This window comes from Piliocolobus tephrosceles, chromosome 15 (genome assembly GCF_002776525.5).
Source record: "Piliocolobus tephrosceles isolate RC106 chromosome 15, ASM277652v3, whole genome shotgun sequence".
Lineage (NCBI taxonomy): Eukaryota > Metazoa > Chordata > Mammalia > Primates > Cercopithecidae > Piliocolobus > Piliocolobus tephrosceles.
The window spans coordinates 23,891,989-23,917,953 of record NC_045448.1 but is presented as its reverse complement, the minus strand read 5'-3'; the positions used below and the strand labels follow the sequence as shown (position 1 = coordinate 23,917,953).

At 37.1% G+C, this 25,965-nt stretch overlaps 1 long non-coding RNA gene across 1 annotated transcript; it reads right to left on the bottom strand.

The window, feature by feature from the left end:
- Positions 1-1,074: 1,074 nt before the first annotated feature.
- Positions 1,075-23,964, bottom strand: LOC111554414. The gene is made up of 3 exons (XR_002735243.1): positions 23,937-23,964; positions 23,490-23,667; positions 1,075-2,968 (listed from the first exon to the last, which is right to left on the bottom strand). It is a non-coding gene; the product is annotated as an uncharacterized LOC111554414 (long non-coding RNA).
- Between the last annotated feature and the right edge of the window lie 2,001 nt (positions 23,965-25,965).

Below are 25,965 nucleotides of genomic sequence, written 5' to 3'. Positions count from 1 at the left end.
TTCAAGTCAGACTTTGCTTCTCAGACCTAGAGATTTTTACTAAGACATATCAAGTAAGATTTTACTAGTCTGCCTATTGATTTCAGTTCTAGGGACCCCATTATCAGCTTACCAAAAATAAAGCTGATCACTGCTTTGACTCTGCAGTTGGGTAAAACACCCACTACCACCTTGATCTTGGTGATGATCACTTGGCCCTGCCACTCTTGGAGCCCATCAACCCCAGTGGCTTTGGGGAGCTTAGTTTCAATGGCAATAATTTCCTCTGTCGATCCTCATGTACTTAATGGATCTATCACAGAGTTCTTCAAGGATGCAAGGGGACTGCTCATCAACATATTTTTCAAAGCACTGGTGAAGAATGTGTCCTCTAGGGGATACACTAACAGGGCATATTTTTACATAATAAAATCTACTCTAGCGTTCTAGTTTTCCTAAGCCAATAGATATTTTCCTTTACAATATGCCAGGGGATTTTTAGCATTTCCATTTAACATAATTTATGTCAATTTCATGTCCAGCTTTTAGTCAGCTCAGCAAACAAGCTAGCAGGATCATTTCCAGATCCTCAGTCCAATATTATATTCCTTTCATCATTATCCAACAGCCTTAAGATCTATTCCCACACACATGGATTCTATTGATATAAATGGAAAAATCATGCGATTATTTTGGTGTGTACTGTAATTTTTTATAGGTCTCTTTGTGAACCTCATCTTCTGGGAGTCACTTGCTAGGATGATACTGGTTATAGCTGAGGAAGAGAAAAACCTTGGTGGAGATATGTCCTGAGAAGAATCAGAAGCCCTTTGTAAGGCAAGAATGTGGCAGGAAAACCATTATAAGTTCACAAGAAAGAAAAAATGAACCTCCTTAAACAGGAAGGAAAGTTGCTTTTACTGAAAAAAATTTAGGCCAGTCATGAATCTCATTTGTCACTACATCTTTCTGTTTTCTGGACATTTCATACAAAGGGATCATATATGTGGTCTTTTGTGACAAGATTCTTTCACTTAGTGTAATGTTTTAAAGGCAAATTCATGCTGTAGCATGCATCAGTACTTCATTCCTTTTAATGGCTGAATAATTTTCCATTGTTTATTTCAATAATAAACCACATTTTGTTTATGCATTTGTCAGTTGATAGACATTTGGGTTGTTTCTACCTCTTTATAGTGAATAATGTTGCTATGAACATCCATGTACAAGTTTTTGTACACATTTTGCCTATGTTTTGTTTTTATTTCTCTTGGGTAGATACCTAAGAATAGAATTGCCGGGTCCTGTATTTCTACTAATCCTAAGAGATAACTAGTACAATATCTATTTTACTGATAAAGAAACTGGGATTCAGAGGAGGTGGACTACTGGCCATGTCATAGAGCAAGTAGAAGCTGATATTAACACTCAGCGCTCTTTAAGTCCAGAGCTCACATTTCTCTTATGCTTGTCTGCTAGGTGAGAGCACTGCAGATGCATCAACATTCATGCATGCCATGCACACAACCCGCAAGTGCAGACACACACAGTGATTGGAATGACATCAGTTGTGGTTTAAGACAAGCCTGACTTCATCGTAACTATTCTCTCCCTCACACCAACTCCCCTGCTAGAAACACACTTTCTAGTTGAGTCTACCTCCCTTCTATGGATTTTTCACCATATGAACTCCAGCTTGTCTTTAGGGAGCAGAGGCAGAATTACTTTTCATATGAACTAGCCTTAGGGGCTGTGCAGGGGAAGACACAACAACATCCCTAACATTGGAATATCTGTCTAAGATCCACAAGGAATGGACACTCCTGAATATTGCCTGATATACAGGCTTCCATCAGGCAACTCACTCCCCAGAGTCCCCACCTTTATTTCTCAGTATGGGCCACTACCTCTGTGCTTACATCTAAGGGACCGAGGACTCTACCTGAAATATACCTCTTTAGGATTAACCACCATCTCCCCACCTAAGATGCAGAAATCGTACAAACTTTTATATATTTTGTAAGAGCAAGCAGTTCAAAATTGGATTACCTTTCCACATTTTCATACAAAGTAGATTAATGTGCCCCTGTCTTTATTACATTTTCCACCCTTGTCATTTGTGATTAAGCCAACGCTATGAAGATGTATTATGGATCGGCATAAATGGGAACATTAAAACATTGGCTATATATCAGAGAAGCTCAAGGCAAGTTGATTTTGTGCTACACACACCCTTGGTGCAATATGTCCGGAATATTTCACATCTTTTTGGACAGAGAAATCTTTCTACAGCACCAAAAGTAATAGGAAGTACAAAAGAAAGAAAAGAGAAGAAATAGGGGAAAGTACTAACTTTTGTTCTAGGTAATGGCAGAGGTCTATTCTCCCTGCAATAATTTTGATACAGAATTCTCATAGATGAGCCTCTTAAACCAAAACCATCACCTGGGTTTGGAGAAGAAGGAAAAATGTGGGCTATAACCAAGATTCCTAGTTCCCATAAGGAAGGGTGTTTGACCAGGCCCCCATCTTATTGTCTTGAGCTTATATTCCATCTCTTCTAGGTCATTCCTGCCCTGAGAATACCTTAATGGCTCAGGCTTCCTGTAGAAACAGCTAACAGCTGAGAGGCAAATCATGTATCTGTACAGGTGTCATCTCATTCTTAGTCACATGATGGATAATCTGCAGGCTCAAAGGCTCAGGCAATGGGATTAAGCAGTTCTGGTAGGAGAAAGAAGGGATCATGGCCAGAAGAGCTATTTCTAAGAAGAGGACAATCTTATTGTTCCCCAAAAAAGACTCCTACCTGTAACACACTCTTGCCTCTATTTCATAACTTCTTTCCCAAACATGTTCATGAGAGTGATTCTGGAGAGGTCTGAGACCTGTAGCTATCGTACCTTTCCATGACAGGTTGCCCAGGCTGCAGCACCATACTCTTTCTGGTCAGCTGTCACCTCTCCTGCTCTTCTGCCTCCCCCAGTGCCTTGAAGGGAAAAACACATGAATAGATCAGAGAAAGTCTCCCGCTTCTTGTCATTTTCTTCACCTCGCCAACATAATTCCATGAATATATCTTAGCTTGGGCCCATGGTCTGGGTCTGTGTAGGATGGTATGAATGCATTGGAAAAGGGCTTCTCTTTGTTAATATTAGCATAGTTAGAGGAAAGCAAAGAGAGCACAAAGCAGCTTCAAATTAAGCCAGGTTTTGTTGATGATGTTATAATGATCCTATATCTCTCGTTCTAGTCTGGTTTTCTCCAGTTGTACTTTGCGATTGAATGCAGTGGAAACAACAGAGGTAGGTTCCTTATGCTAAAGAAATTTGTGGAGGAGCCAGACAAATAATACCAATAAATTATTAGTTATGAAGAAGAAAATAAAACAGGGAGATATAATGCAGTGAATTGAAGAGGCCAGTTTATCAATAGCAGGGAGGTGACTTTTGATATAAGTCTCAGCTAGATCCAAAGTTGACTGGGTCTGGGGCAGTAACCTGGTGGAGCCAACATTCTGGACGTGAATCCTTAGATATAAGTCATAGTGGGCAAAGCTGAAGAACCTTGTTTCTAATGTATGGTAGGAATTGCAATTTTTCAAACATCAGATGCCATTTCAATAGAGAATGCAAGAATTTGCTAAAAGCCTACTTGAAATAAGGGATTGAATCAGGAATTCTGCACTTTAACCTGTTTTCCAACTGTATCTTTGAGAAGAGGACACAGAGATTCAATAATGAATTCAACAAATGTTGATTGAAACAGAAACAGTCACTATGGCATAGGGTTTTTAATGAGATGAAAGACACTGACAGTGAAATAATGGCAGGAGTATGGTTGACACTGTGAAATGTACTATAAGGGAAAATGAGAGTGTAGTCTAGGAATAGGTGAGAGGGGCATTGATTCTTATCTAGAATCTCAAGGAAGTGTCTTCCCCGAAGTATGTCATTTGAACTGACAGACTGGAGTTTGTGTGTTAACAAAGTGTTTTGTATAGGGTGGAGGTAGGGAGCTTCCTGGCAGAAGAAACTCTAAATGCACAGATCCTGTGGCAGAAAGGAAACAGGTTCTATTTAGGAGACTGGGAAAAGCTCAGACAGGGAGAGCACCAGATGGGTCTGGTGATTGCAGCAAGTACTAGAATATAAAGAATCCTGTAGATGATGTGAAGTTAATTGAGTTTTCATTCTAAGAACAATGGCAAGTTCTTGAAGAATTTTCACCTGGGGAGCCATAAGTTCATTTGCAGTTTTGAAAGGTCGTTTTGGGCAAGAGAAGAGTACATATAGAAAAACAAATTAGGAGACTATCTAGACAGTTCAAATAAGAAATCATGGTGCCTTAGATTATTATGATGGCAGGACAGAAGTGAAGATATTAATGATATATTTACAGGGTTAAACGCACAGGACTTGCTAATGTACCAGAATATAGCAAGAAAGATGTATCAAGGTTGATCCTTGATATGGTTAGGCTTTGTGTTCCCACCTGAGTCTCATCTTGAATTGTAATCCCCAAAATCCCCACGTGTCAAGGGAGAGACCAGGTGAAGGTAGCTGAATCATGGGGGCAGTTTCCTCCATGCTGTTCTCGTGATCGTGAGTGAGTTCTCACGAGATCTGATGGTTTTATAAGGGGCTCTCTCCCTTTGCTTGGCACTGCCTCCTTTTACCTTGCGAAGGTGTCTTGTTTCCCATTCAGCCTTCTGCCATGATTGTAAGGTTTCCTGAGGCCTCCCCAGCTATGGTGAACTGTGAGTCAATTAAACCTCTTTCCTTTATAAATTACCCAGTCTTGGGCAGGTCTTTATAGCAGTTTAAAAAACGGACTAATACAATCCCTAAGTGTTCTTAATGTTTTCTAATTTTTAAAAAAATTTTAATACAATTGCAATGGTAGTAGTTCCTTTCCTTTGATAGAGAATAGGCAATGATAAATTTGGTGAAAGGAGACAAGCTGCATATTCTGTTGACAAATAATGGCTGTGAATTATTCTTGACTGGCTCAAGGATGAGAAGAGGAGAAATTGTGTGGGTGAGGAAGGTTCTTTATGCGGCCAAAATAAACAATTTCAGACACAGGAGAAGCTAGGGAAGATTTCTGAAGATATTGTGTTCTAAGTTCCAGAAGAAAATTGTAGGAAACTGTCTTTCTTCTTAGAGTGAAAGATTACTCTTTATAAAACAGAAATTAAAACTATTAGGAGAGGGAGTAATGTGATGTGCTGGAGAGGTAACAGGTAACGTCTTATGAAAAAGAGAGATGAGGGAAATTCTCAAGAAGTCTGAGAGCACAAAGAGGGTCATGAGGCAGAAGAGGTAGGTGTGATGACGCGGCAATTTAACCTGTCATGTAGAAAAAACAATTTAGATATCTCAAAATGAGGTTTGGGACAGTGGCTCATGCCTGTAATCCCAGCACTTTGAGAGGCTGACGCGGGCAGATCACTTGAGGTCAGGAGTTCGAGACCAGCCTAACCAACATGGTTAAACCTCATCTCTACTAAAAAAAAAAAAAAAAAAAAAATACAAAAATTAGCCTGGCATAATGGCATGCACCTGTAATCCCAGCTTCTCAGGAGGCTTGGGCACCAGAATGACTTCAACCTGGGAGGCAGAGGTTGCAGTGAGCAAAGATCACACCACTGCACTCCAGCCTGGGTGACAGAGTGAGACTCCGTCAAAAAAAATCTTAAAGTGCAAAGCCATAGGGTAACAAAATTAAAAAAAAATTAAAACATGATAAATATGGTAGGCAGGGAATGGCAACACAAGATAAAACTAATTAATTACCAAACAGGTAGCAGGGAGGGCAAAATACAAACATATGTTTTCAACTAAAGAAAGACCTACGTAGATTGAAGAGTCTCACAACATTACAGGCATGATCAGCTAAAATACCTACAAACTTATTGATCAAAATTTGAATTCATTAGCGGGAAAAAGACAAAACTAGAAATATATTGTCTTAAAGTAACAAAATTATTGAATTTTTGCTCTTTAACACCAACAGTCAGATAATAATAGATGAGACTTGATAGGACTTTGAAGAAACATTTTTGTAAATTGAGATTATTTTACCCAGACTTCTTGATTTTTGCTTTATGTAGAAAAGTATAGGAAAAAAATTTTAGATATACAAAAGCTCAGCTCTTCCATCAGCCAAGTACACTCAAAACATACAGGTACCTGTGTGCACATACATATGCTCTTGAAGATAGAGCCTTCTGATAAGGAGATGAAGAAGACATAGAAGCCAAAAGTAAGAAATGCAGATGTTACAACATAAAGAGATGGAAGAAAACCCATTTCCAATAAAAGTAAAAAAATTTTGTAACTAGTTAAAAAACTAAGTCTAAGTCTTAAAATACATTGTCAAATCAATGATACATTAAAAATGACGTATTTATAAATTCCAAGATTACACAGACAGAGAGGTAGAAGTATAGGACAAAAGAAGATTCCATGTTATAAAAGGATGGGGAACTAAAAACATTTTATTTTACCACCAATATCAAACAAGTGATTGAAATGACAGGGCTTGATTTTATTTTCCTGTCTCTCTTTTTGGAGTAGGAAAAACACTGCCCTTCTCTCCATTATGTTCTTCTATTTAGATCCTAAATTATGCTTCTAGGAAGTTCTCGACTCGTATTGAGCTATACTGATAGAAGGTGAAAGTAGAAAGTTAGACAAATACAATTTATACACTGAAGACCAGCACAATGACAAGACCTTTATAATATTAATAAATTATTTTCTTATCAATTGTAGTAAAGAGAGGCCCCATGACCTCATGCTTGTTCTGACGTTGTTTCATAGCTAAAATATAAAAAATTACATTCATACTATTTTAATTTATTCTTGTTAATTTCAGCCTAGTGCTCCCCCCTCCATCAAGGCTCCCTTATCAGACGTTGGCTCCATCCCTCTTAGATTTGAACCATCTGGAGATTTGGCCAACAGCCACTTCTGCCTTCATCTAAAGTCCTATTTGGCAAACTTTAATCACTCAGGGAACAAAGTCACAATTTTCACACAATTTGTGACATATTTTGACATATTAACATGCAATAAATTTAATATTTTTCTTTAAATAATTTGTATTTACATAAATTTATTTTAAAATAAATTTTATAGCATAGATTTTATGTAAATCTCTATATAAACTCATTTTGGTCTGTGTGTCAAAACTCTCATCTGAGCCATTCACCAATAGTGCAGTAGTCCCTTTTAGGAACACATTGATTCTAGTCGTCAATATAGTTGTAGGTAGGACCACAATGAAATGCATATCTCATTTGTGATTCCACTTTCTGTACTAAGGCCAGAGCACCAGATAATATAGGAAGCCACAATCTAAGCCCATTGACTGATATAATGAAGGCTGTGTAAAAGTTCTGTCACTCAGAGACATTTTTTAGTTTTGGCATATTTGCATTGACTTTAAAAAGTTCATATTATTTTACATAGTTTATTTGGCTCTTAGTTAGCATCGGATGCTATAATTATCTCAGCTGAGCTTATATCTGACTCTACATTTCAATGGTCTTTCTGGAGACGATAAATTTTCTGATTTAGGTGCAAATATGCTTGGAGCATATCATCTGAATCTATTTGCATTTTTAGTGAAAAATTCCAGACTCAATGATTTATCAAATTCAGTAGTGGTTTTGACCAACATGTGTATCACTCCATGCAATTAAAACAAGATGAAATATAATTTAATTTGTCATTCCAGTGGGGCATGAAAGAGTACTTTTTCTTTGTTTTAAATTCTGCCTTTGTCACCCCAAACTATCCCATATACATTAGGCTACAAGTTATTCAGATAAATTGATGAATACAGTTTCTTTAAAATTGATTTGATTTAAATCTTTGGTAAGGATAGAAATGGTAATACTCAATGCAGAGATCAAAATGACAAGAGATAGTCATCTTCATTCTCCAGGGCACCATCTGATCAATCACCAGCTGGGGTCGGAAAGACATTTTTCTGGCCAAAGAAAAGGTGTCATATAATTCATTCCAACTGGTGCCTAATGCACACACTTTCCTCGCTCAAACCCAGCCGGTGTGGACTACTCTTAACTATGCATCATCCTATTCTTCTACAGTAATTTTTCTCCATTATATGATCGCTCCTTCCTCTATCTACTCCTTGTCTCGATGTCTCTTTCTTTCATTACTTTTCTTCTTCATACCCTGCCCTTTTCCTCTCCCCCTTAACTAATGAATTGGATATGCATTTGGGCTTGGGAACTCTCACTCTCAGAAGCTCTGTCTGTGCCTTCACCCCTAATGGTGTGTTAGGTACCCACATCATCCTACCACCATTTATTCTGCCCGGCTATTAATTCGCAGTAAAATTCCAGTGTGAATTGCAGAAGCCAGCTGCTGTTTGGACAATACTGTCAATGAGAGTGTAAAATGCAAAGTGACAAGTTCTGTTCTACCTAATGGGAGGCATCAGCTTAAACAGGGTTTTCAGTGTCTTGAAGTAGAGGTCAATTTCAGGAAAAATGTTTTCTCATAGAAATTTGTATGTTCATGGAGCCTAAAGATAAATAGTCAAGGTTCTATATATATGCTACAGAAATTTAAATTCATATTGAGATAGACTATCTCATGTTTCATCACATGCCTTACATGGTACTGAGACATTTGGAATGTTATATTTAAGATTCCATTTCAAATATCATTGACAAAGACCAGCAGGCTAGTGGTAGTAATAGTGGTAGTAGCGGTAGTAGTAATATATTAATGCATTAACTTTTTTCTTTTGCATAGCTTCTTCAATGTTTAACATGTTATATTTAGTAAACTGGTATCCAGTAAGCATTTATTGTATGTTTGGGACCATGCTAGGTGAATTACATGCTATTGCCAGTTTTTTTTTTTTTTGGTACATAGAAAATGGCTGAATGTTAGGCATTTCATGTGAGTCGACTGTTTCGTATTTAATTGTCACAACAAAACTGCGAGGTAATTATTAGTCCTATTCTATGGATGAAGATACTAAGGATCAGAGTGTCTTTTGTGGAGTATGTGGCAGAGTAGGGTTTCAGACTCAAGTTGTGCATGTTTTCCCTACCCCTACACAAAGCGCTCCCCCAGTCTTCTTTTGTTACTCATACATTTGTTTGTTAAACTAAAGTTTCAGGAAAGAACTCAGGGTCCTTAATTTGCTGCTAATCCAGCACCATGCAGATTGTGAACCTTGAACGTGAACTCCTTTCATTGTTCCTGAACCCAGGATATTTCTTTCTTCTCCTCTTAAAAACATAACTTCTAAGCACACATGTTCTAACAACAGGAAGTTTACTAGAGCCATTATGCTCTTACTTTAGGAATTCCTATGAGACAGGATGACTATGTTGAGAACAAGGGTGCTTGGTCCCTTGGTACCAAGCAGGCTTGTGGCAGACAGGCCATAGTTATACTTGGCTCACCTTTGATGATATGGCCCAGGGCAAGGAAGATGCCTCCAGCACAGACCGCCTTTCATCAGTGAGCAAAGGTAGTACCTGGAGAACAAATCCTTCAAGACTGGTAAAGCTCTGTGTTCGTCCTGGTTGGCCTCCCTGTAACCAAGCTGGATGTTCTCCTGGCCAGTGAAATCTCTGGAGCTTACAAGCCATCAGCACAGGGAAAATTGGAAAACCTTTTCACTGAAGCATTCACATACTACTGAAGCTCAGTTATGTACAGCTCAAACCAGGACTTGAACCTACCAGTGTCCAGAAACCATGCCCTTAGAGCCTTGGAGTTGTCAAAGTGGAGAAAAGACAAGTTCATACATCTAATTATTCAACTTCTAGAAAAAGCAGTCTTATTAAAATCTCTTGTATTATTTAACACAAGGTCCTAGGCCAAATATCTACCATCATTCCACACTGCCCCTGCTCTTCATCCTGCATGGATTAGGAACTCTCAGTTTGCCATCATCTCCTTCCATGACAGTCTCAATCATTGCAGCCAAACACTTTAGAACTATTGTGATTTTTGTAGCATACTCAGTTTTCCAGATGAATAATAAATATAATTCTGTCAACATTTCGGGAACCTATGTATTATTTTTATTTTTTTTTTTCTGAGGGAAACAAGAAATCTATTTGCTTTTGCACAGTATATGGCAGTCAGAAATACCTCATTCATTCACTTTTTATTCATTTGATGCATGAAAAAAAGGCATTAAATGTATTTCAGTGTGTCACCTCAAATTCTCTGCAGCCAACAGTGATGAATATGCTTGGTTCCTCAGCTGGGGTACTGTTTCATTTTTTTTTGTGACAATATCATTTGACAAGGCGATTCTGCATTGGCAATATTGTATCATATTTTTGTCTGCATGTAAATTATGTTGACAGTCTCATAAACATAAATTGGCAGGCATACTGTCCCAGAGCAATGTTTGTTAAAATACACTAATGGAATAGAATAAATAAATTTTTCCAAAGCATTAATAACACAGTGGTATGTCACTGCATTGTGCAAGAAGGTCTATGGGATATGATACTGTCTATGCTAAATTAATATTGCATATATTTCTTTATATATATTTTATTCAACCTCATGCTTATGTTTATAGATTAGTCATTCCATTTCACAGAGCTTTGTATAATAGCGGTCACCCACTTGTGATATTTTTTAAGAAGTCAGCACTGTCTGTGGCAGATATCTATAATGGAACGTGTGTAAAGTGTAATTCATGTCTGACATTGTTATTACATTGCTTTGTTCCAGATAGGGCTTCCTCTTTCTCACCTGCCAACCCAAGGACACACACTTAGCAGGCCTCTGCCCTGATGGAGCAGGCAGATTCTAGAATGGGCAGATCTAAAGCAGGTCGCTAGAGTACCAAATGACTGGGCACATATTTCATTTATATTTTTGGACCACAAAGATAATTTCCCTTCCAGATGTCTGTGGACAGACAGGATGGGGCATTGGCAAAAGTATGAACTATTCTATACTTTTTCATTTCTTTAACTTACCAGAAATGTGACCTTTGGTAAAACCCAAAATCTCTTTGAGTCTCAATTACTGTATAATTGAAATAATCATGAATAAGGATAGATGTCAACATTGAGATGTTGATTGTACTGCAGTTGATATGGTTTCTGGTTCATAATAGGCAAGGAGTATCTTAAAATAATGAATGGAGGAAGATAAAATGAGAAAAAGACAGAAACAGAAATACAATGAATTTAGCAATTTTATTGATCAAACAGATGATGGAAAATTTATATGCTGTGTCTCCAAACATGTAAATGCTTGGAGCATAGAGAAATTGATACAATTATGAATTTTTGCAGAGTCAACTCAGAGTGTACATTGGATTCCACACATACCCTGACTCATCTGCCTCCTGGATGGTAGCACATGTACCTCTCTTTGGGTTTTCTAAGTATCATCTTCCCTATTAACAGAGACCTGACACAGCTGTGGCTTCTGATCTTTGGGGAGAAAAGATGAAGAACTAGGATTTTAAGAAGAAAATTATACGAAAGCAGTAGGGTTGGTCGCTAAGGGCCATGCCTCTTGATCAGACTTGGGCCAGAATACTTGTATGGCTGTTGCCCCTAATATCTATTGCTTCAGCTTTATCTGGTCTCTCAGCTTTTACCTTGAGACTTTACATGAAGCACATTGTAAACTATTCATCTAGAAGACCACATGTTTGTACATCAGTGCTAAACAAAGAGGGTTAGAGAACATGGGCCTTGCATCAGATGCATAAAACCAAACCATGTAAATATGTAGGTCATACAAGAGGAGAAAGTTCATATTTAATACATGGCTTCACTATAAGATATTATGTTTAAATTTCAGTAACCACACTGATTAACCATAAAGATACAGTCTACCATATTTGTGTTATGCCAGAGAGATTTTATCAAAGAGGTAAAATGAATTATTTATAAGATTTAAACAAAGTCCAGGCAAGAAATTATGAATGCTTAGACTAATATGGCAGCTATAGGTGAGAAAGTAAATGTGGGGACAGGTAGTGCTTCATAAAACTAAGAGGCAGGATTTTGTCAAACAGCAGGTATTATTGAGCAACTAATACTTATGAAACATTATGATAGACTTAAGAGTAAACAGAAGTTTAATATACCTTCTGTAGCTGTCAAGTGTTTACAATTCAATTGATGATACAAGCTTTGCTCATAAGCAAGTTCTTTGTTTACATATATATGGTGGTTTCTTTCTATATTTTGAGCCCAAAGCATTTTTGAAAATCAATTTTTATTTTAAATTCCAGGTACATGTGCAGAATGCACAGGTTTGTTACATAAGTAAACGTGTGCCATGGTAGTTTGCTTCACAGATCAACCCATCACCCAGGTATTAAGCCCACACCTAACAGCTGTTTTTCCTGATGTTCTCCAAGAACCAGAGCTCAGCTCACTAATCCAAGTTAGCATGGCTTCTCAGATTCTGTCTCTTTAGGGTCTAGGTATCAATTTCTCAAGAGTGTTGCCCTCTGATTGCTCACAGATGAATACTCCACAAGAATTATCCTTGGCCTAAGGTAGTTGCCTTGTTCAAAGTTACTCTATCTCTCTGAGGGCAATATAAATTCAATGACTGCTCCATGGGGAGATGCAGAATCCCAGCCCCCTTGCCTCCATTGAGTATACCTCTGAAGGGCTATTCTAGCTATAGAGCTCTCTCTCTGGGACTGGCGAGCGCCCCTCTTGCAATGCATCACCATTCAACATAGCCCTGTGCCCAGTCTTGCTTTCCTCCCTTGGTGATGCTTGTTTTTCCTGAGAGCACTCCCCAATAAACCACCTGCACACAAATCTCCATCTTGGAATCTGTCTTCTGGGAAACCTAATCTACCTGCCACAGCCTGTGTGTCTTAAGGTTGAAAGAGCAGTACACATAATAAATTCTGTAGAAATATTGAAGAGAGAGTATACATTTTGTATAATTGAACATCTCATTATTTCCCAAACCTTGCAAAATGCTTGTTGCGTGGTCAGCCCAATATATTTTTGCTAGATGAATGGCTTGTGTGCTCAGAAAAATTGACTAGATGTTGACAGGCAGGAGGGAAAATAACTATAAAGTGATTGACTTGGGTAGCAGAAAGAATATTGTATCATTCTCAAAAATAAAGAATTAAACCAAGGGAGGAAATGTGAACTGATTGTTCCTTGTTGTGTTGAGTCTCAGGATGTTTAATAGACTGGAATTTATGGAACTGAATTAAGTTCAGTTCAGTGTTCATTGTATCCTTATGATATCTGACTCTCAGTCTCTGAAGGAATAGAGAAAAAGTCACTTATTGGTCCCAGCACTTGTACTCTGAGGTACTATAAACCTTTCTCTCCTAGAGAGTCCTAAAGAATTTTTAAAGGCAACTTATCAAATATATATGTATATATATTTGAAAATACCAAATATATATATGTGTGTTTATACATACGTAAAAACTTCCTAGAGCACAATTTGTAGTTAAGATGTGCTAGCCCTTTGATATAATTCTACATTTAGAAATGTATGCTAAGAAAGTAATTCAGATATATGAAAGATTGAATCTCAAATTGATTATTAAAACAGCATTGAATGATATCAAACAACTGATAACATAAATGCATTAGATAATTTAGATTATTTTTATTGTAGAACATGAATTAAATAAATTATTTTACTTCCCTCAAATGCAATATTATATGTTCATTAAATCAATGCTAGTTGAATATTTATCAATTTGGAAGAATAGTCACATACAATTTTAAAAGGTATAAAGTATTAGCTATAGTATATTTTTTACTTACAAAATAAACATGTATATGGTACATATGTGAGTATATGTATTTGTATATATGTACACATACATATATCTATGTCTTTCTCTTCCTATGTAATATTTTATATATATATACACACACACATAGATACACACATAACTTTTAAGTACTCAGAGGAAATACACCAAAGTGTTATAGTGGTTGTTCAGAAGAGAGATTTGTGAAATTTTTTTATTTATATTTTTCTGTTTTACTATTGTCTTTCTGTCCTTCCTCTTAAATTTTTAGTTTCCTCTCTATCCAGATTAAGTTCTTGATCTACTACTTTAGCTATTTTCTTGTCAATATGCTAAACCAACTTGTGATTATCATATATGACTGGCAAAATCTCAACTGTGATTGACTCTAACTGTGGAAATTTGTATAGTTCTATGTCCAAGTCTGGGCTGCTGATAACAGCTCAGCAAATTACACCCAGGTCAACTGGGAATGCAAAAAATAGAGGGTTACACTCATGCGCACCATACAAACATAACTGCTTGTTTACCCATTCAGTTCTCATTCTCATTGCCCCCAGCAACCATTTCAAACTTTCTCTCTTGTCTTCAAATTTCTAATCATCTTGGCCTCAACATTCTGTTACCTTTCTCAGTCTTCGAGTAGTCAACCTGAGCTTCAGATTTATCTAGAAAATAGAACTCATTGGATGTGAAACTTCTCATTCTACAGATGAGCCAAGTCGATATGTCTGCCTCTTTCTATTCCCTTTTTCTTTTCAGTTCCACTTATTACAGTGGAAGTCCAATTCTTCCAGTTCCTTGGATCCATTCCTTAACATGTGATCAAGGCCAGGGTGCCACATGCTGCCCCCTTTCAACTTCATTTCCTGTATGTCCTTCTCCAGTGGCTCTTTACCATCCCTTTTCTTGCCTTTTATCATCCTGTTCACATTTAAAAAAAATTTTTGTGTTATAGAAAATATCTTAAATTTATACAAGGTCAAGTATGTAATGTTTTCTTGTGGGTAAATAAATAGAGAGTAACATGACAATATCCATGTACAAATTACTTTAACCTGCTGCCATATTTGCTTCTGGTTATTAAAAATGCAAAACACGCCCCCAAATATTAGGAATCCTGTTAAAGAATTTTCTAATTTCCTTCTTCTCTCTCTTCACCCCCACCACCAGAGATAACTATTATCCTGAAGTTTGTGTGCGTTATTCCTGCTTGTATTTTTTATACTTCTAGGACACATAGTCTATCCATTAAAAACTATATAGTATTTATGGTTTTTAAATTAACTCTTAATTAAAACAAATTAAGGGTGGCAATAATGTATGCATCATTCTACTAGCTGTTTATCTTCTTACCCGTCATTATTTCTGGAATCTATCTAATTTATACATGTAGATCTTGTTCATTAATTTTAATTGTTGCACAGTATTTCATGGTATGCATATACTGTGATCCACTTCCACACTTCCACACTTATGGGCATTTAAGTTTGCTAGATGTTCAGCTATTACAAACAACGATGCAGTCAGTAACATTGGACATGTCTCCCCGTCAACATAAGTATAAGTTTCTCCTTTGAGTAGATTTTGTTTATTCACAGATGAAATTACAATAAAAGTGGGGGATTTGTTTTGCATACATCTGTTATTTTTCTGTCATCTTACTTGTATTCTCCATTTATCTTTTTATCCCTCTTCCTTTTCCTCCAGTTTCCCTGACTGACTTTCTTCATTCATTTTTCTTCTCCAGATTGATTTGCAAGTTGTGCATGCTATTTCTATTGTTTAATGATTATTCTTACATTTTAACAAAGTTATTTAGTTTATATATCTCAAACATGAGTCCTTAGCTATTCCATATCTCTCTTCTTTCCCACAAAATAAGATAGAGTTTTAAGCATAACTTCTGTCCAAAAATTCCACCTCACCCGATTCTGTTGTTCGACTATTGTTTTGATGATGACGGCTTTTGAATCTCATCAGTAAAACCTTGCATGGATTATGCTTAAATAAACAGTAAAATTACTTTCTCTTTTACGGTATGCAAGATGAACATCTTCCATGTAAAAGTTAGGACATGGAAACAGTGGACAATCTCATTGGTTAAAAAATGTCTGGCTGCATTTTTTTTTATGCCCAACTGCTGACAGTTTGAAAGCCTTATCCTTTTTTTTTTTCCCTTCTTCCCCATATCTGGGAAAGCTGATAAATAAAATTAAAAAAATTTAAAAAGCCCTGGCAATCCCTCCTTTGTCTCCAGAGGGAGGTTCAAATCACATGATCCCTTTCCCGTGTGTGGGAACCTTTACCCAAGACCAAGCTCCAAACCTCAATGAAAAATTTGAGCCTAAGTATGGGGCGTTTTCTGGCTCTCAGGTCATTTTCAGATCTGTTTGAGGGCTTTCTGCTTGCATTAGAAAGCCTTTATATGTGAATGTTAAATCTTTTTATTCTCTTGTTCCAAGTGTGGCCTAACAGTCTAGATACAAAGCAAATTTGGGATGGAGGTCCATCCTGTTTCTCTGGTGTGGCGACAACACCATACAAGTCCAACTGAACCACATTACATTTTCCTTCCCAATAATTCCTTAGAAATCACACCAGAAGTTCTCACATCACCTCATCTTCCACTTTTAGGTCAGAACTAAACACAGTTTGCATATTCTAAGACAAACACTGGTGATAGATAGAACTGACACTGCTCAAAGATTATAACAAAGTTCAGGTTTTATTATAAATATAAAAATAATGGAAAAAGAACACAAGGTTGCAGAAGTAAAAGGGTACCATTGGTATAGATTACTATAAATAAAAGATAAGAACATTCTGTAAACCATTATTCATGAAGCTAATTCTGTGAAAATATGAGAACTACATGAGAAGTTCATGAAATCAAAAGATGAGTTTATGAGGAATGAATAAGCTGAAATGAAAAGGAAACAGACTGGGATGAAAGGTTCCAGCTGAGATGATGATGATAACAACTATGCCAATGACACCAGCAACACCAATGATGCTGCAATGGACTGAATGTGTCTTCTCAAAATGTATCCTTTGGATTTAAATCCTAACCTCCAATGCAATGGCATTTAGGAGGTGGAGCTTTTGGGAAGTGATTAGGTTGTGAATTACCTCCCTCATGAATGGGATGAGTGCCTTTATGAAAGTGACATAAGAGAGCTCTCCAGCACCTTCCAGTATGTAAGGACATGGGGAGAGGATAGCAGTCTGCAACCTGCAGTCCCTTACCAGAACCTGATCATGCTGATACCCTGATCTTGAACTTCCAGCCTCCAGAACTGTGACGCATAAATTTCTGTTCTTTATAAGCCACACAGTCTATGATACCTTGTTACAGCCACTGAACTGACTAAGGCAGATACTAAGAATCATGTTCACTATTTAGTTTGATTACTATGAGGAGTTCAAGATGATCCAATAAATAATACCCTCCTTCTCCATTCAAGTTTGAGTTCATTGTTAAAATATATAAATGTGTGTATTAATACAAATAGGCCAAAATATTGTGCTGCTTACAGGTAAAATTGATAACTGAGGGTGTAGCTTCCCTTACAGGCAAGGATGTACTAATACTAATGCTGAATCTCAAAATTAGACTTCCCTAGTCAATGGTGCAGGCCCAGGAAGACCTGGAAACATGGAGCAATTAACCCACTAATGACCAGTGTTTCATTATTGAAATGCTAAGCATGTGGGAGTTATTATATCCTACTGCTCAAGGTCATCACCAAGGTTTGATTTTTCACTCATGCAAAAATTCAAAAAATTGAAACCTCAGGCATAAATAGGTTAAGGGGGTAGTAGTACTAAACAGACAACTTGCAAAAGGAAGAGAGTAGGATGAGCATGCAAACTCCTTAAACCTAACTCCTAAGCAAGGTGAATGCTTCCTCTTCACAAAAGATAGGGGTGACTGAAGGCTTGGAAGGAGGCCAGTGTTACAAGTATTGGTGACTCTCCATAGGAGAGTAAACCTTAGTAATACACTTTTTCCCCAGTTACCCCCATCATGCCCATAGGCGATCAGAGGTGTAACCATTCCACTTACAGGAAAAAGTCAACAGTTGGGAAAGTCATATTCATACTTCATGATATCACTCATCCAATAATAAACATGGTTCTTTGGGTATTTTCCTGGGCTTATCAGTGGGAAATAGAAATTTTGTCCCCATAAGGCACTAAAATGCTTCTGAGAAACACACCAATTGATTAAGTCAAAGTCTATTCTGTATACAAAGCTTGATTTCTATAACTTTTCTATCCAAACTAGACATAACTAGGTTTCCCAACATAGTCTATCAGAGTTTCTGCAGAATAATAAAGACCGAAGTTACAGGTGTTTAAAATTTGAACATACTTTTCGATATCAAATTCTGAGCAAGAAATTAATTTCAAATATTAAACCCCTTTGCATTTTACAACTCGAAATAAAGATGGAATTTTTTAAAAAAATTTTCCTATTGAGAAACAAGTCCAAAGAAATTTAACTCTGAAATGTATCCTACAGAAAGGAGTATGGTAGAATTAACAAGAACATGGGCTTTTGGGTCAGGATACCTGAGTTTTAATATCTGTTCTATCACTTAATTGGTATAATATATGAGATATTAAATGCTTCTCTGCTTTGGTTTTCTCAATAAAATGAGGAAAATTTTATTCTTGATATTAGTATGAGGATTAAATGAATGACTATAAATCAGATTGTTAGTGCAGTGCCTGACATTGATACTATGTGTTGATGATTAATATTGTAGTATTTTCCTAAATGTATCATGCTGCTCAATTTGAGTTAGAATAATTCTTGTGTACTAGATAGAGCCTAGATTATTTCAGATTTGTGTTAGTTCAATTCCATTCTCCTATATGTTTCACTTTTTTAATTGTGGGAGATAAAAACATAACATTGATCTCAAATAATAGAATTATGAAAACAAGCTAATTCCTGCCTCCTAGTGCAATTAGCTCAATGTAAAACATTTTTCTAGGACCCATTTGAGTAGAGCATTTGTGTTTTAAATCAAATACACCCTGCCTCCCTTCCGCCCTTGGTGGCCCACTGTTTCCTACCATCTAGGATGTCAAAAAGTTGATTTCAGTTGCCTATAATTCATAGGAAAACTAAGGAGACACTTTTTAACAAGAGGTTACTTTTGGCTAATGCTGGTCACTTGTTACCAATTGCTCTACCAATGCTTGCATGAGTAACTAGATCTGCCACTTGAAGAGATTTTCAGGGAACTTCAATATCACCAGCTGCTGACTATTACTTTCTCATATTTTAAATGCCTTAATTCCTGAGATCCTTATATATCCGTCAAATTTTAGCTCATCTATGTCCTGTGGTAAATTCAATTGGAAAAAAATTCTCAGTAGAAACTGATTTTTGTTATTATGTATTTACCATATTCTCCTAATGTCTCCTTTCTGTGAAAGTAGCATTTAAGGTATTGAGACCTTCATAGTAAAGTTAGAAATTTGCCATAATAGCATTTCCAGTCACCAGGGCTTATTCGAGGTGCATTTGTTTTTCAGTTAATATATTCAAAACTTCTTCAATTTTATTTTCATTTTGGAGTACAGAATTGAGGGCAGGCTATATCTAGTGACACAGCATCTGTAATCCTATGCCACACTCTTTCCACTGCCTCTTGCTATAAATTTCCTTGACCTGAAGACCCTTGAGCTATCTCTTAGGGAATCTTCTCACACATACTATATTAAACCAGACCAGAGCTGACTTGATACTAGCTATTGGGCATGACTTTTGAGTCTCTGGAAAAGACACAGAAAGTCCACTAATGATCTTTCCTTGGCCCTGGATGCAGAATGGAATTTGGCAACTGGTCTAGGACTATTAAGCTAGTTCTGATCCTAACAATATATAGCTAGAACCTTGCTAGTTTCAGAAGCATATGAAAAGCTCAGTTATTTTGCTGGTTAAAAGAAGAAACCTTTGTTACATAAATTCAGGCAAATGTGTGCAAATTAGCTTGTAATACCAGACCCCCACTGCATCTATATAGTTTGAGGTTAAGCTTCACCAGGACTGTTAGGCTACATGAGGTTGCCTGGACCCACTGGAGCCAGAAGTTTGCCTGTTAGTATCCTCACAGACCACTAGCCTTGTCAGCACTGGGCTGGTTCCCATTATCTACCTAGTTCCCTGTGCTTTTTCTGAACCTGTACATCCTACTCAAGTTTGCTAAGTAATAAGTTGCTTTGCTTAGGTGGGAGTGCTCAATCTTTTGACTTCCCTGAGCCACACTGGAAGAATTGTCTTGGACCACACATAAAATACACTAACACTAATAATAGCTAATGAACTAAAAATAAAAATCACAAACTCATAATCTTTTGAGAAAGTTTACATATTTGTTTTGGGCTGAATGGAAGCCATCCTGGACCACATATGGCCAGCAGACCATGGATTGGACAAGTTTGGCTTAGAAGCTGGTGCATACAGTTCCACTGCTACAGAAACAACCATTTGTCCTTAGGTAAAAAAGTTGGCAGTGACAAACCAAGGTCAAAAATTCCCTCAAACGTGTGATGAATGGATAAACAAAATATTGTATACCTACACATTTGATTATGATTCAGCCATATAAAGAATGAAGACATGACTTATTCTAGAACATAGATGAACCTAAAAATATTATGCTAAGTGAAAGAAGACACAAGACCACATATTGGATGATTTGATTTGTATTAAACGTCCAAAATAGGAAACTACATAGGGACAGAAAGTAGATTAGTGGTTGTCACAGCTGGGGACAGAGTGAATGAGGAATGACTGCAAATAGGTACAAGGACTTCTTTCTGGGCTGATGGAGATGTTTTAGGATTAGTGGTAAGGATTGCTCAACTTTGTGAATACACAAAAAGCATTGAATCAAATTTTATGGTATGAGAATTGCATCAATAAAAAGAAGAGAGGCTTAAAACTACATAACACTGCTAAAAACCTTCTAAATTGATGAGCCACGTGAAAAACAAGTGTACAAGTTTACAGAAGCTTTTCCATCAAGCATCTGGCATTCTCCATGGGTTAAGCCATTCCCCAGCATGTCAGCAAGGCATAAAGCATCAATGATTGCCTCAAGCTCAGAGAAATTCTCTACTATGAGTTAGGCATATCCAAAGAACAATATAGCAAGGTACGCTCTATGAGATATCATCTTTACTCATTGTTATTCAAATGTCAGCAAGAACCATAAACAACACAATAAAGACAACAAATATTGAACATGGAATAGAAAGTAGGGTTATGTTCCCATGAAACAAACCATCATTTCTTCTCATTTTGGAATGCCTAGTTTACTCTTTGAAGCATTAAACTCAGTTTAGAAGCATTTACAGAATTTACTCTTGAAGTATTAAATATATATTACAGCTATTGTGAAAAATAAAGGAAAATTCCCACGTGGCCATTGTCTAGCATAGCGCCTCCCCAGCTGACAGCCATGCACATCAACTGTGCCATAAGCCTCAAACTCCAGACATAATTTTTATCTCTCACAATGCATTCCAAATTCTTTTCTTTAAGATGCCCAGCCTAACAAACCAAATACTGGGAATTTAAGGTGAGCCAACAAACGCACTGCTTTTTTTTTTTCCACCTGAGTTCGAACCAAGGAAAAGGTAGTAGAAAATACAGTAAGTAAACCAGAGTAACACATTAAGAACTTAAACTATGACCAAGAGCAATCAAGAAAACATGTCTGCTCTCTTCAAGTAGGCAAAGAAATTCCAAAAGGAAGAAAGGAAAGGGGATGAGAATTTATCCCTAAGCAATCCTTCAGGCAACTGGAAGGGAGGAAAAAAAGATGGAGAGGAGAAGAGATGGACGTATTTCTCTATTAGATTCCTGTTTAAATGGAAGAAAACATCAGTGGGGTTTTATGTCCTTTCTTCCAACGTTATAACATGCTTAGTTTCAAGTGCTTTTTACATTTTGTTCAATTTAATCCTGACAACAAATCCATGAGGTAGGCACATTTAATGTGTCCATTTTACAGATAACAAAACAGCTGGTCTCTACCACCAAAGTGGTCTCTCTCCAGATAAAATTAAAGAAAACAAAAACCCACTAAACAGATCCTGGGGGAAGGAAAGTAAAATTAAATCCCTTAAGAAAGAATAAAGCACAGAACTTCCACTGCAAAAACATCAAATCAGTGTTGTATAGGTAAACGTCGGAATGAAGAAAAAGGTCACGGGAATGAATATGAAGAAAGAAAAGAATAGCTGGGAGAGCAAAGAGCAGAGAGCTGGTATGTGAATAATATGGATCTACAGAGAGAAAAGCAGAACAAATGAAGCTGAAACAACAAAATCACAGCAGAATATTTTCCTATGCTGTAAAAACATCGCAGTTTTCAGATAGTCTTGCCATGTTTTGAAGCAAAAATACATTTAATAACATTGAGCACTTATATATTGCTAGAAAGTTACATATATTATATATATTGTTTAGTACTTTGATAAGAAAGAGATAGCAAAATATAGTCCTTTCCCTCAAGGGGCTAGAAGTGTATTGGAAAAAACACATAAAAATATAATTACCTAATATATGGCAAAGTCAGTGATGGACATAATGATGCGGATTTGTTGTAGCACCAAAGCAAGGCAAATTATTGGTTCAGGGGCTTAATGGGTCTATGGGAGCAGGCATTCAAGACAACATGAGATGTAAATCATGAATTATGTCCAAGCACTAGATGTAGGGAGATGGAAAGGATAGCTATTCAAGACGGCAGGACAATATAGAGGAATATATAATAATAATCAGATAATATGCTATGGGAAAATATACAGTTTCTTGTTTCTGGATCAAAGAAATCCAAGGTGGGAGCTAAGAAGCTCAGGGCCAGAAAAGTGGGCAAGAGTGAGTTTCAAAGACTGTGCCATGTTGTGAAGTAGACACTTTATTCTGAGGTGACAGGACATCAATGAAGAGTTTTATGTAGGGTAAGGAAAATTTTCATGTAACATGAAGCACTGTTTTCTTCTCAGAGGGTGTACAAGAGAAAAGGAGACTAGTTGAAAGGCTATTGTCAAAGTCTGGGTAAGGAATAAAAAAGACTTGGGATAGAAGGGAGTAATTACAGCAGAAAACAGGATAGATGTGAGAAATATTCAGGTGTGACAATAGAATTAAATAATTCACAGATGGGCTGATGAGTAAGATGGGTAAGAAGGGCTCAGTGATGCCTTCCATATTTCTAGCTTGATGACTCTGTTGTAGGGCTGGAACATGAACAGAGAAAGAAAATGTTGCATATTAAATTTGTAATCCTTCCTAACAGGAGATGCAAAGTTATTGTTTTATTTTTAATTCTGATAATTACTTAAATATAGGTTTGACTGCCATTTAAAAAATGTGAAACTCATAACTAGGAGAATTACATGTTTGTCTGCATTCCAAAATCCCATGGAAAGTTATTAAAAAAAAAATAGCCCATGCGGTCAAAGGCTGAGCCAGATGAAAGAGCAAAGTGGCAAAAACAAAACAGAAAAAGCACAGCCAGAAAGTGTGAAACAGGATTACAGAATTTAATATAGGCAGAGTTTTGAAAATAAATGTACTTTAAACACATTCATTAAAAAAAAAAAAAAAAAAAAGCAGCTCTCAAATTGGGTTAACAATATACGACTTCCTGGGTATTATGGCAGCAGCCTGGTCATGCCTGACTTACCTTTCATCGCTTTCAGTTAAACACTCCAAAGTGTCCAGCCCAAGATAAAAGCTGACAGCAACACAGCTGGTTGATGAAAAGAGAAGCCCATATTCAAATTCCAGTACTAAACCCGCTGGCAGGACGTTTGATGAGATGTTCCCAGAAGCACAAACCTTACCAGAGAACAGTCTTCTCTCTGGAAAGAAACTGACTGTGAAAGTCAACTTCCACCTTCCACTACCTGTCTGTCTCCCATCTCCACATCCTGGACACATTTCAGTGTATTCTATCTCAGTCAAGGACACAATGATCTATCCCGTTTTTATACTCAGTTCCTAACACCTTCTGTATTAGTCTGTTATCATGCTGCTGATAAAGACATCCCTGACACTGGGTAATTTATAAAGGAAAGAGATTTAATTGACTCACAGTTTACCATGGCTGTGGAGACCTCAGGAAACTTACAAATACGGTGGAAAGAGAAGCAAACATGACCTTACCATGATGGCAGGAAGAGTGTGAGTGCAGGGGACTGCCCTTTACAAAACCATCAGATCTCGTGAGACTTATTCACTATCATGAGAACAGCATGGGAAAAACCCACCCTCATGATTCCATTACTTCCTATCAGGTCTTTCCCACAACACGTGGGGATTATGGGAGCTACAATTCAAGATGAGATTTAGGTGAGGACACAGCCAAACCATATCACTATCAGTTTCTTCATGCCTGCTATCCAGTCTGTCAGCAGTTCTGTTTTACCTCCAAACTCTTTTACATTTGATTGCTTTTCTCTCTACCACCATCACCATAGTCCAAGCTACTTTCACTCCTTAACTTCTTAAGCAATTCCCCCGCAATTTATTTCTTGCTCTTTCGTTTTATAAAGGTTTTCTTTGAGCGCCAGAATTACATTATATGTGCGTGTCACTCTTTTTGGCACAATATAGACCAAAGTGCTGAACGAGACAAGATCCCTGGTCTGAAAGAGCCTACCTTTTAGTTAGATTGACAACTAGCATGTGCTTGTGTTACCTTTAAACCAGGTAAGCTACTTGATGTGGGGAAAATCAAACAGGATAAAGGCTGGGTCCTTTATGAAGAAAAGATCTTGGAGAAAGTAGACTACAGAGACGACGGCTGAAGTCTTGGAAGAATATTGGTGTTTTTTATGGGGCATTTAATAGATATGGTAAGAAAAGGATCAGCTCAGAATATATTTTCAGAGAAGAGCCATGGAATTTGAATTGGACGTGGAATGTGAGGGAAAGAGGACTCCTTATTGAATGAAAGAAAGGTGATACTAAATTGGAGCTATTTCTTTGAAGTGTGAGACTTGGGGAAGAAGTTTGCTGCACAAATGGAAATAATTCAATGGTATTCTTGAACTTTTTTTGATAATAGAGATACACTAATATTTTGTACACATTAACTTTCACAGAAAGTCTTTTAAAATGTCTTAATCTGGCCGGGCGCGGTGGCTCAAGCCTGTCATCCCAGCACTTTGGGAGGCCGAGACTGGCGGATCACGAGGTCAGGAGATCGAGACCATCCTGGCTAACACTGTGAAACCCCGTCTCTACTAAAAAAATACAAAAAACTAGCCGGGCGAGGTGGCTGGCGCCTGTAGTCCCAGCTACTCAGGAGGCTGAGGCAGGAGAATGGCGTAAACCCGGGAGGCGGAGCTTGCAGTGAGCTGAGATCCGGCCACTGCACTCCAGCCCAGGCGACAGAGTGAGACTCCGTCTCAAAAAAAAAAATAAATAAATAAAATAAAATGTCTTAATCTACTTTATGCTTTATTAAGTGGAGTATAATGAAGAAATTGAGTATTTCTTTTCTGCCTGATGCTCTTGCGAGTCATTGTTATTATTCTGAATATCAGTTGTCACTATTCAGGCCTCTGACATGAGATATGCAAGACGGAGACTCTAGACAAATAGAACCACAGTGCTTGATTTCAAAATTTTCAAATTAAACAGTATATATACGGTGCACTGTGCTTGCTACCAGTAAACTTTGTGTAATTTTGGTGATTTTTTCCTGCTTTTTTGCTACTTTGCATTTTCCAGGACTCCCAGTGATAGCAAAATCTATGGGTTCTCAAGTCCCTTGTATAAAATGGTGTAGTATTTGCATAAACTGTGACATAATCTCATATTCTAAGTCATCTCAAGGTTACTTAAAATGCCTAATACAATTTAAATGCTGGGTAAATAGTTGTTATACTGTATGGTTTCAGGAGTAATGACAAGAGAAAAATGTACATGTTCAGTACAGATGCAACCATCCATATTTCTTAATATTTTTAATTCACAATCGATTGACTCCAAATAGATGTGGAACCCATGGATACCAATTGACTATTATAGTGTAATAATTTCATGTGCTTATTCAGCTATAATATGTGAATACATTTTTCACTGTTTAAGGTCCAGGTACTACTTAAATATTCAAGAGATGAAAATGCTTCCTAAGACTCTCCTTAAGATAC